Here is a 12,187-nt window from a genome sequence, read left to right on the forward strand (position 1 = left end):
TGTAAAAAGTGTGTAATTATTAAACTCTTAATCTTACTATTGAGGGTGTTTTATGTTTTCTCTTTGCTCTCCCTGAATTGTAAAAACAAGCTTGCCGTTTCAAAAAAGGTACCCTTTGCACAGTGCAGTTTCTGTGATAGTGTCTTTCTAAATGATCATCTACTTAAAATATTAATCTGAAGAAATAGTTGGCTTAAATACCAATATTTTATTCCAGGTGGTCTTGAATATATTGGCCAGTGTTTGCCTCTGCCTAGCATATGAAATTTCCAAAACACTAAAACCTTCCATTTAAGAGTGTTCTTACAAATTTACTCATGCACCGAACAGCATGGAAACTGCAAGAACTCAATTTATTCCTGCTGCCTGCTTCTTAACTGGTTAACTGAGCCTCAAAAATCCTTGCCTTAGTATCCCATGACCGCTAAATTTGCTCAGGAAAATGCTGTAAAATCACTGGAACTTGGGTGAGGGCCTCTGTCAGGGGCACCAACTTGCCCCTCACCTTGAGGGGACGCGACGTCACATGACGTGTCCTGCCCCCACCCAGGGGCAGCAGGGGATGGGGAACACAGAGGGTGATCTTCGCCCTCCATGCACCCACCACTCCCGGCTTGGCCCCCTCCCCACAAATGTTGAGGGGACCAAAGCCCCTTCTGCCCCCTATAGTTGGTGCCCAGCCTCTGTCAGAAAGGTTTCGAAACCATTTCTCAAACAACCAACTCCGTAGGCTTTTTGCTTCCTTGTACTTTTTGGACCATGCTGCATTCTAAAACTTTCATCTTTCGATCAGAGACTTGGAAGAACAACTAGCATTCAACCAGCGTGCTGCTGCCTGTTGTTCTGCTCTTTTAAATAGCTCTTCTCCACAGGGTACTTCACATATCAGTGTGTACAAAAACCACTCGTGCTTCACAGCATCTTGCATTTAATCTAACTTCTGTAAATTTACAATGTTCTGTGATAGAGATTCCGCCTGGAAAAACTTTTATATTTTATTTTACTCAATACCCCTCATAGACTGCCATCTAGTGGTTCAGTCATATAAACACTTTTCAAAACTCAAGCAGATATGTTATTTTGATTTTTCCTACTACTGACCCAATGCGCCTTTCTTTTTAAAAGGGAAAGGGGGAAAAAGAAAACCACAGTTGTATGTAACATAACCTTTTCAGATTCCACAGCTCTGAAAGGTCTGTTCATCTTGAAATTCTGCTCTGATAATTGCATAGCACAGCATTTTCTGCATCCTAAAAGCCATGCTTATGGACATACATATGTAGAAGAAAATTATTTTCAAACTATCTAGCCAACATAGATTTTTAAATGTCTAACAATAGATTATGGAAAAAAGGAAATGAAAAATTCATTTAGTGCTGTCCAGTGCTTTTTTTCTGGGGGGTACGCATACACCTAAACATTTTGTGAATCTTTGTACTTTTGTCCATTTACTGCATTTATTTTCCCCAATTTGAACTATAAAATGGTGATTTTCTTGAGTCAAAATGAGAGTAACCTTAAATATTTTTTTGAGGGGGGGGAAGCACTGGTGTTGTCTATATCCTTCCACTCTGCTCCTATGATGTATTAAGTTTACTTATATGCTGCTTTTCCACCATAACGTTTCTAGCAGAGGCGTACCTAGGCTCTCTTGCATCCTTGGCAAGGAGATATATCCCAAGGCTTCTTTTTTCCAGCGGGAACTCCTCACTGAAGGTAAAAGGTACCCCTGGACGGAGAAGTCCAGTGAAAGGTGACTATGGGGTTGTGCCGGTCATCTCGCTTTCAGGCCAAGGGAGCCGGTGTTTGTCCACAGACAGCTTTCCGGGTCATGTGACCAGCATGACTAAACCGCTTCAGAAGCAGTTTAGTCCTCCTTGGAACTTGGTTCTGGCACCTCTCAGGAGTCATTTTGTTACCTTAACAACCCATACTTAGCGGGCCATTCCCAGGCTGGCCTGTCTATTCCAGCAATTTAATCCATGCTGGATCCAGGAATTAGAAGGGAGACTCAGGCCTACAGCCGACCCACCAGTAAACTCATAACACTATATTCCCATTGAGCATTATCCAACATTAATCATACAGCCATTAAATCAGTAGATTTCAGTTATGTCTGCTGATTTAAATGGGTGCGCTCTGAGGATGACAAGCATTGGATATCACCCATTGAATTTAGTACTCGGTATACTCTTGGGCAGGGTACTCCTGCAGAGGATTGTGTTGTAATTTACTCCCTACCCTCATAAATTAAGGGGCCTGTGCATTAGATTAAGACATGGCTCCCCAGGTTTCCATCATTTATCAGCTGCCTCGTTCTCTAATGTTTGATTTGGGAAAACACAGGGAGGCCCCTGCGCTAATTATATCTCCTGTGCAAATGTCACTGCATGCTTTCAGGCACATAAATATCCCTCAAACAGTAACATTAAAGATGCAGACAACCCATGATTAAAGCAAAGGGATGAAATAATACAATGTTCATTTTTAAAATAAAATCTCCCAAGCTTTTATAGTCCATAATCAAAATTTTTGCTCAAAGCAAATTATTTATTTCTGGACGTCGCATTGCAGAAAATGAATTATTATTTTGAAGACATTTGAAGGCAGCCCTGTATACTGAAGTTTTTAATGTTTGATGGGGTTTTTTTATGTTTCTGTATATGCTGGAAGCTGCCCAGAGTGGCTAGGGCAACTCAGTTAGATGGGCGGAGTATAACAACAACAACAACAACAACAACAACAATCACAGAGCTGGAAAAGGTGCAGAAATGGTATAGATCAAGCAGGTAGAGAGACTTAACCCGCCTCCAAAAAAAACAACCTCTCCCCTATAAACCCAGTGTCATAATAATCTCCTTTGTGAAACTGACTGCCGATAGATTCAGAGCAGGCAAGATAAAATGCTTCTTCACACCATTAATCTATGGAATTCACTGCCACTAGGTGCCCCCTTGCTTACATTATCTAAAAATGAGATTGGCCAAATCCATAGAGCAGCAGTAAAGAAACTCAGGTTTGGAGGCCAAACAGGCTTCCCAATCTGCTCCTCGGAATTCTCCCCACACACCTCACTTGTCTGACTTAGAATCCCATTTGCTTTTGCCTGGCCGGAACGTGTCCTTGAACTCTGTTAATGCCTCTTGCTTGCCTAGATAGAAACAGCCGTGTGTCTGTAGCCCACTGTATCAGTGTGAAATTTGCATTCCTTGCTCCACCCACTTTTACCACTGGCCCTGCCCACTTCTGGGTCCCCCAGGTGCGGATGTGCCTCTTGGGTTGAAACATCACCCCAGCCCCTGCCATAGCAGATAGGCTTATCATTGGTTAACACTCATGTCATGCTAGCTTTATCCTGGTTCAGAAGCAGAAAGGCATTGCATAACAGTTTAGTGGAGACCATCAAGAGGAGAGGGCTTTCGCATATACCCAATATATAACAACAATTACAACATGAAAACAGGGACACGGGTGGCGCTGTGGGTTAAACCACAGAGCCTAGGACTTGCCGATCAGAAGGTCAGCGGTTTGAATCCCCGCGACGGGGTGAGCTCCCGTTGCTCGGTCCCTGCTCCTGCCAACCTAGCAGTTCGAAAGCACGTCAAAGTGCAAGTAGATAAATAGGTACCACTCCGGGGGGAAGGTAAACAGAGTTTCCGTGTGCTGCACTGGTTTGCCAGAAGCGGCTTAGTCATGCTAGCCACATGACCCGGAAGCTGTACGCCGGCTCCCTCGGCCAATAAAGCAAGATGAGCGCCACAACCCCAGAGTCGGCCACGACTGGACCTAATGGTCAGGGGTCCCTTTACAACATGAAAAGGAAAAAAATAGGGGGGAAATGCAAAAACAAAACGCCAACTTACTCCCCCTCCCCACTCTGGGATGTATCAGTCTACTTAAGTTTCATGGAACTGTAGAATTGGAAGGGGCCCTAAGGGTCATCAAGCCCAACCCCCTGCAATGCAGGAATCTCAGCCTAAATGAGTCTGTGATTTCAGTGGTTGCCATTCTTCAGAGTTAACTGTAAATTATTTTATAAAAGGGTATCACGCTTCAACAAAATTGCCAACATCATTTGTATTATTCAGTGCGTGCAATCTGTTTCTTAATTTTTCTGATACTGCAATCAACCATACCTGTTGTTTCCAATGAGAAATGCACAGATATTCTAATACTTTCCAATTCCGTGCCATCAGCAGGGAGGCTGCCACTAAAAGAAAAGCAATCAGTTCTTTATAACAAAGGTCAAATTGCCCTTCTTTAAAAATGGTTAACTAATCCCAAACTTAGGGATGCAGGTGGCGCTGTGGGTTAAACCACAGAGACTAGGACTTGCCAATCAGAAGGTCGGCGGTTTGAATCCCCGCAACAGGGTGAGCTCCCGTTGCTCGGTCCCTGCTCCTGCCAACCTAGCAGTTCGAAAGCATGTCAAAGTGCAAGTAAATAAATAGGTACCACTGTGGCGGGAAGGTAAACGGCATTTCCATGAGCTGCTCTGGTTTGCCAGAAGCAGCTTAGTCATGCTGGCCACATGAACCGGAAGCTGTACGCCGGCTTCCTCGGCCAATAAAGCAAGATGAGCGCCACAACCCCAGAGTCGTCCACGACTGGACCTACCGGTCGAGGGTCCCTTAACCTTAAAAATCCCAAACTTGGAGTACACTCCTTATGTTGACACTTAATATAATTCATCTCTGAAAATACCCTCTGCCAGAAAGGCTTTATATGCTATTGTTGCCTTGATGTCATGATGCTGAAGGAATCTGGCTGGCCGCTGTGTAAGGCAGAATACTAGACCGGATGCATCCCTTTTGTTAGATCCAAGGCTGCACCTCTGAAGTCCTTAACAAAAATTAAGTTTTGTAATTAAAAAATAAAATCACAACTGGCCAAGCTGATGTTAATGTTGTTTTTCTAGTTGTATGTTCAAAGTTTCTAGATCTCTTTAGGCCACTATTGTCCATATCTGTAATAATCAGCTGAAGTCATAGGCTTCTCATGCCCTCAGGCAAACATTTCCCATCACCCCCTGATTAGCCTTCTACAGACTCAAAAAGAAAATAACCCCCAGTTCTGGAAACAGGCACTGGCAGATTGGCATGCTGTTGGCTTCTCTCTAGAAACATGCTCTGTCACTGCTTCCCACCTCCCTCCGCATGAAGGAATGGAAAAACACTACCTACATAAACAGTAAAAAGTGCCAAGCCCATAGGCGTTAAGCCAGTATTTCCAGTTAAAGTTCTCTTCAAAAGTTCTTAGCCAACTATTTAACCTTAATTTAATGGTGCCATCACGCTGAGAATTTCCCCCATCCACCCACATGGGTGCATCATGTAAATTTGCCCTCCCCGCCCTCCCCACAGCTGTTAACTATCCATAGATAAGAAGTTCCTGGTAATTTCATTGTTTCAATCCTCGTCATTTGCAATTCCTTGTTTACACTTCAGCAGGAGGTAGAACGGTCAATGAACTTTCCATATTTTTCACTATCTTTTATGTGATTAATTCAATGATGGGCTCTTAATATTCTTTAACAGGGAAAGGCTTTTGAGGGGAAATCTCTCCTGGCCGAAATTCAGCATTGCCTTTAAGATTGCACTGGTTACATGTAGTGACTGTTCCCTACTTGCTGGTTTTAATTACGCAATAAAGACAGAAACGTGCTCAGCCAAAATCAACAAGCCTTATGTTATTACATATACTTACTGCTTTTTACGGTGCACGTGATGAGGGTATTCACATGTGCCGTTCATTCTGCAGAATGTGACACCTTTCTCTCGCACGAAATGTAAGTCTCCAAATGTAAATTTGGAATGCTTTTCAAGCAGCTGTAGAAATATACGATGCAGCAGGTGCTCAGACAGCTCTGTACAAGGAAGAAAAGCAATGAAGAAAATGACGTAAAAATCCTGGTAATGTAGGCAAAAGGGTGGTGAGGATTGTTAATCCCTTGCAGAGGTACAATTCCAAGTGCAGTTTACCAAACAACCCCTCTTCCTAGGGAATATCAATATATAAAAATTAGCATATTCAAAGTTTATCAACGTATTTGTTACAGACGTGTGGAGTTCTTTAAGCACCTAGCAATGGCCGTCCATTGACTAAATAGCCTCGGGCAGTGTGCATACAGCTGGAAAAGTATTCATTCCAAATGAAAACAAGATCAGCTTTAGTGGCACTTATTGGGCACTGATAAGTCTCCCCTGATGAGGAGTGTTTCGCTGATAACCCTTGCATATTTTTAGGGGCCCTTGATATTGAGGCTCTTTGTTACCGCTAGAGGGCAGGCATTGACAAGGAAGTGCGTTGTCCTTAAGAGCCCTTATAGATTCCCTCACTTGTTTATTTTCATTATGAGGCACTGAAACAATGCCCAGACTTTGTTGGTTCTTGTTTACATTTAGTTCGAAACCAAAGTTTGTAACTAGGTCACCATTAAGCATGTGAGCCCAGAGCTACATCTCTTGCATCATAATGCAGAACAGTTGAAAAAGAAAAAGAAAATTAAAGGCAGTAAAAAAAACAACAACCAGCTTTGGAGCACAAATTAAGACTGCCTAGAATTTCAACAGCCTGGCTGGTTTTAAACCAAATTGATTTATTCTGCCCGGTTTTCAGAAGCAACCAAGAAACAGATGACGGAACATGCATAAAAGGGCAAAAATAGTTTCTGTTTTATCTGAGCAAACCCATGTTTCAGAATATAAATATTGGTTTCATGATATCCACATGGCAAGATGAGAAGAAATTGCACTCCAGTGGTTTACACGTCAAATAGGCTCTGCTGGTGCATTTGCACCATGCCAACCTCACTGCTGTGTTGCCCCTTGCCCTCCCAGTACACCACAGCAATGGGAGGTCAGGTAAAAGGCAGAACCACTCTGCTCCACCAACCTCTACTGCTCAGAAGACACAAAGTTGGACATTGGTTCCATCTCCTCTCTCAGAAAGGGGAAGCTTGGGTGCACTAGAGACTGGAAGTAATAGCCCACTTCAGAAAGCAATTATATTCCTTTGCTTCATGTTGGCCATTCGTCTTTCCTTTTTCCAATTCATTCCACTTCCAGAGCAGTTGACACTGTTCTGATTGCATTTGAGTTCTTCATAATAATGATGCAAAAAACCACACCTGTCCTTTGTAGGCCTCTGGGCCATCTGACTCACTTTGTAATGACATCCCCCTTTCTTCTTCTTTCTTGAGTGCATTTAGAATCTGCCAGCTGATATGCATGATCACCTCATTCATCTGATGACGTTAGTTAGGGCCCACAAAGCTTGGGCCACGATCCATCTGCTAGCCTGAAGAGCCACAAGACTCTTTGTTATGCTTTTCTTTTTTTTACTATAACAGACTCAGGTAAGCCCATTCCTGAAACTATTTATGACAGCTTATTTGTGCCAAATTTAGGAAGGGTGTATGGAAATAACTTTCCAAAATGCATCCATATCTTCAGTAGCCCAGGTTCATAGAATCATTGAATTGTACAGTTGGAAGGGACCTCAAGGGTCAATTTGTCCAACTCCTTGCAATGCAGGAATCTCAGCTAAAGCATCCATGATAGATGGCCATCCAACCTCTGCTTAAAAACCTCCAATGAAGGAGAGCCCACAACCTCCCAAGGGAGTCCATTCCACCAAACAGCTCTTACTACCAGAAAGTTCTTCCTGGTATTTAGTCAGAATCTCCTTTCTTGTAATGAATCCATTAGTCCTGACCCTATTCTCCAGAGCAGGAGAAAATAAGCTTGCTCCATCTTCCATGTGACAGCCCTTTAGATATTTGAAGATGGCTATCTTATCTTCTCTTCTCAATCTCCTCTTTTCCAGGCTAAACATACTCAGCTCCTTCAACCATTCCTCATAATTCTTGGTACCCAGACCCTTGATCATCTTAGTTGCTGTCCTTTGCACATGGGAGTGGATAAAAATGCAATTGAAATTCCTACTTGCCTATTGTTCTAGGATCCAAGCTTAGTACATAACAGCAATAAATAAGTAAATAGTATTTTGACTTCCGGTCTGCTGCGAAGGGAAAGGGCAGCGAGCTCCGTGTCGTCCTATTAAGGAAGGACACGGTCCAGGCTGCTAGCGCTACCCCCCCAAAAAAATCTCCACTTGGACTCCTTGGCAGGTTTTGAATAAATATCCACAAATTTATTAATAGAATATATGACAGATAAGGTAATGATATGTACAATTTTTAACATGAAGAGAATAATAAGTGCAAACAAATCAGAGAAGGCAGCTGAGGAAAGTCTTGGGAGGGAGAGGGAGGAACGGGGAGGGGAGATAAAAAGGGGGGAAATAATGTAATTGACTATTTGGATTGATTGAAATTGTTTAATAAAAATATATATTAAAAATAATAATAATTAAATAGTATTATTCCATCTTAGGTGACCCTTTACCCACAATTAACACTACATGGGAGAGGAATTGAGGACAAGTGTACATGCCACTGCTACTCTGCACAAATCAGAGGGTGACTATCTATACTAGGAAGCTGGCTGGACTTGCGTAGGCTACCTGGTTGCTTTAGAACCTTGCTTTTTCCAGGGTTCTAAAATGTACAGGGCATGAAGCAAATGCACGTGAACATCCACTCTTGCGGAGGGTAATGGAGGGAGCAGGGGTAAGCTTGCTAGCCTCCACATAGTGTTGGTCCCATGGTGAGAGAAACACCTTAAGAGGGCTAGTGTATCCCTCAAATCTGAAATTATTCAAATTGGCTTTTGGGAGTCATGGGTATAAGCTGGGGTTTAATTAGGGTAATTAATCAGGAGCTTTAACACATTCTAATGTGCAACTGAGTTATAATGCTAGGGTGGTGGTACATATTTTAATAAATGGATAAATAATAGCATGTTGCACTTTCCCTTGTAAGGCCCACTGAATTAGCTGAGTACATCTAAGCTGGGCAATCTTCCAGTTATGGGTTGGCGCAAAGTCAGAAGCTTCCCTTCTGGAACAGTCTGAGCTCCACGGGTGGACCTAATCTGCTGCCCAGGATAGAAGACCACTAGCAAGTCGGTTTAATATTGGCAGAAAAGTGTAATAAATTGTTGGTTTTTTTTAAAAAAGCCACCTAATTTTTTAATGCTTAAAAAAACACAATGATGTTAGAAGCTGATTTCTTTATTATTTCCCCCCCATAAGGATTTGCTTCACTTTGCTTTCAAAAATCCCATGCAATTTAAAAATAAATACAGTGGTACCTCGGGTTAAGAACTTAATTCATTCTGGAGGTCCGTTCTTAACCTGAAACTGTTCTTAACCTGAGGGACCACTTTAGCTAAAGGCCTCCCGCTGCCGCCACGCCACCACCGAGCGATTTCTGTTCACATCCTGAAGCAAAGTTCTTAACCCGAGGAACTATTTCTGGGTTAGCGAAGTCTGTAACCTGAAGCGTCTGTAACCTGAAGCATATGTAACCCGAGATATCACTGTATCACCCTTCCTTCCTCAAAAAAAAGGGGGGGTAAAGGACCCTTGGCAGTTAAGTCCAGTCATGTACGAGTCTGGGGTTGTGGCGCTCATCTCACTTTACTGGCCAAGGGAGCCGACGTTTGTCTGCAGACAGCTTTTCCTTCCTCAAAGGACCTCCAAAGAACTGGTGGCAAGCAGCATAATTTAAAAACAAAGTAACTTTATTCACAATGAAGGCTTACTTACTCAAAATACCATAGTAGACCTACGCTGCACAGTTCCTTTCACGTCATTGTCAGTAGGGGCATTTCCACTCACTGGGTTATACGTAACTAACTTTTTCTCAAAGCTGACCAGTGGCGTAGCGTGGGGGTGCAGGGGGGGCCGGCCGCACCGGGCACAACATCTGGGGGGGCGCGCTCGCACTCGCAGCTCTCTGCCCCTACCAGGTTAGGGGGCGCAAATTACTTGCCTTGTCCCGGGTGCTGACAACCCACGCTACGCCACTGAAGCTGACCCACTGAAATTAATGGACCTCAGTTGGGCATGGTCATTAATATAAATGGGTAAATGCTAGCTTCCTAAACCCACCCACCCCACATCCAAGATAGCAGAAATCATACATTCACATCAGAGGCTACTGGACTTTATAGAAATGGGAAAAGATTGTCACAGGGGGCCACCACAGGAAAATATGAGCAGGGCCTTTAAAATGGAATGCCACCTCGCCCAAGCTGCACCTACAAGATGTTTGTAATTTTATTTATTATTACATTTATATCCCACTTTCCCCCCTCTCCATTGTTATCTTCACAACTGAGAGGATAAGAGACAGTGACTGGCCCAAAGCTACCCAGTGGGCTTCATGGCTGAGCAAGGATTTGAACCCTGGTCTCCCAGGTGTTAGTGCAGCACTCTCACCCCCACAGCACAATGCCGCTGGTACAAGAATCCTGGTCTCCACATTGTGCCCAGACAGTGCCCATTGCTGGCTCTGCAGTTGCCTCACCGGCCATACTAAAGGTGTTGCCATCTCAAAAAGGTGGGTAGGGTTTTCTTGTGGTAAAGGTAACGCTGCAAAACAGGTTAGCTCTTCACAGAGGGGAACTCTACCCATGCCAACCACGACAACTATATGCCTCCTCCAGACTAAGAGGCAATATATCAGCTTCTAGAGTGTGAGAAGAGAAGAGTCATTGCTTTCACGTCCTGCCTGAGGGCTCTTATGTTCTTACAGCATCATAATGAGATCCCTTTCTAACCAAGGTGCCAACCTTGAACTTGTGCAAGAGATTTTGCCAAAACTTGACAATCCCACCAAACATATCAACCAGTTTCTGCATCTATTTTGTATGCTAATGGCATTAGGAAGTATACACCACCTCCCATAATCTTGATTACATCTTCCATAACTACCTATTCACACCAACAGAGGGAAGGGTGTGGTGATAGACAACGAATGCGAGCTAGTTGGATCTCGCCAGTATTTTCCTGCCTTCAGCATTTCCTCCTGAAATAAGGGGATAATAACATTAGCAGCTTACTTCACTGTGTTTGTATTAGGATTACTAAGGCTGTGTTAGCATGTTCCAGCAAGAACAACAAGGGACCTGGTAGCCCCTGAGGCTTAACTTGACGTTGTTAAGGTTGGTTTGTTTGTTTTGGTGAGTTGGAGTGCACTTCGTTAGACACATGAAATGTTCTTCTCAGTTGGCAGATCCATGCATGATGCTACAGGCCAAAATTGAAGAGAGGTTATTCAACAGATGCAAGAGAACAGGTGTGCCCCATCACAATGTGGGCACAAAGAAAAGCAAGATCCACTCCCATTTGAAGAGGACCATTTATCTTCCATATCAAGCTGGCCACTTGGAGAGGCTCTACTCCGCCCAATTCTGATGGCATTAAATTTGCATCTCAATTCCAGTTCAACAGCCCTGCAGGGGAGTCTGTCTCTGAAACTTTTTGTTCCTTTTTTGGTTTTGTTCCCAGGGTGAGTTACAGCAATGCAACCATGCAATCAAGAACAAGTAAAAGGAGTAGAACAGTCTGTGTACAAACAAGTGCATCTGTTCCAAGCCAAAAGTAGCACAATATATAGATTAAGCAAAACAGAACAAGTGGAGTCCCATAAAGATGGACCTTAGCTGTCCAAGGCCATGGCAAAGAGGTGCATCTTCAGCATAAGCTGGAAGTTGTCCAGTGAAGATGCTCCTGTGAGGAGGGCTGCCACAAAGCCCTCTTCTGGACAATGCCTTTCCTAAGGGAAACTCTGATCCTAAACCTGTGCTGCCATGTGGGATATCTTTGGGGGAAGGAAAAGCTAAGGGGTAAACCAAACAAATACGAAGAAGTGAAGTTGGATGGCGCCTTGTACACCTCCTCCCAGCAACTCCTGATGCCAAGCTTGTGCCAAACACATCGCTCTGCTTTCCTTTGGATCACAAAGGATCCAAAGGATGCAGGGATGGGGCATTTGTGGCCCCTCCAGATTGTGCTGCCTTCCAGTTCCCATCAGCATCCCAGCCAGGATTGCCAAGGGTCAGAGATGGTCCTACAACTTCTTGAGGGGACATAGAATCATAGAACTGCAGAAATGGAAGGGACCATGAGGAAGATCAGCCAGCCCAATCCCCTGCAATGCAGGAAACTTTTTGTCCAATGTGGGGCTCGAACCATGATCCAGAGATTAAGAGTCTACCACTGAGCAGTACTGGATTTACGTATAAGCTAAATAAGCTATAGCTTAGGGCCCCACTCT

At 43.6% G+C, this 12,187-nt stretch overlaps 1 long non-coding RNA gene across 1 annotated transcript; it reads left to right on the plus strand.

Annotated features, from left to right (window-relative positions):
* The first annotated feature begins 5,717 nt into the window (after window positions 1–5,717).
* On the plus strand, window positions 5,718–11,352 carry LOC128421273 (uncharacterized). Its single transcript, XR_008332276.1, has 3 exons — window positions 5,718–5,788; window positions 8,397–8,482; window positions 11,137–11,352. It is a non-coding gene; the product is annotated as an uncharacterized LOC128421273 (long non-coding RNA).
* The last annotated feature ends 835 nt before the right edge of the window (window positions 11,353–12,187 follow it).

Source organism: Podarcis raffonei, chromosome 9 (assembly GCF_027172205.1).
Source record: "Podarcis raffonei isolate rPodRaf1 chromosome 9, rPodRaf1.pri, whole genome shotgun sequence".
NCBI classification, from domain to species: Eukaryota; Metazoa; Chordata; class Lepidosauria; order Squamata; family Lacertidae; genus Podarcis; species Podarcis raffonei.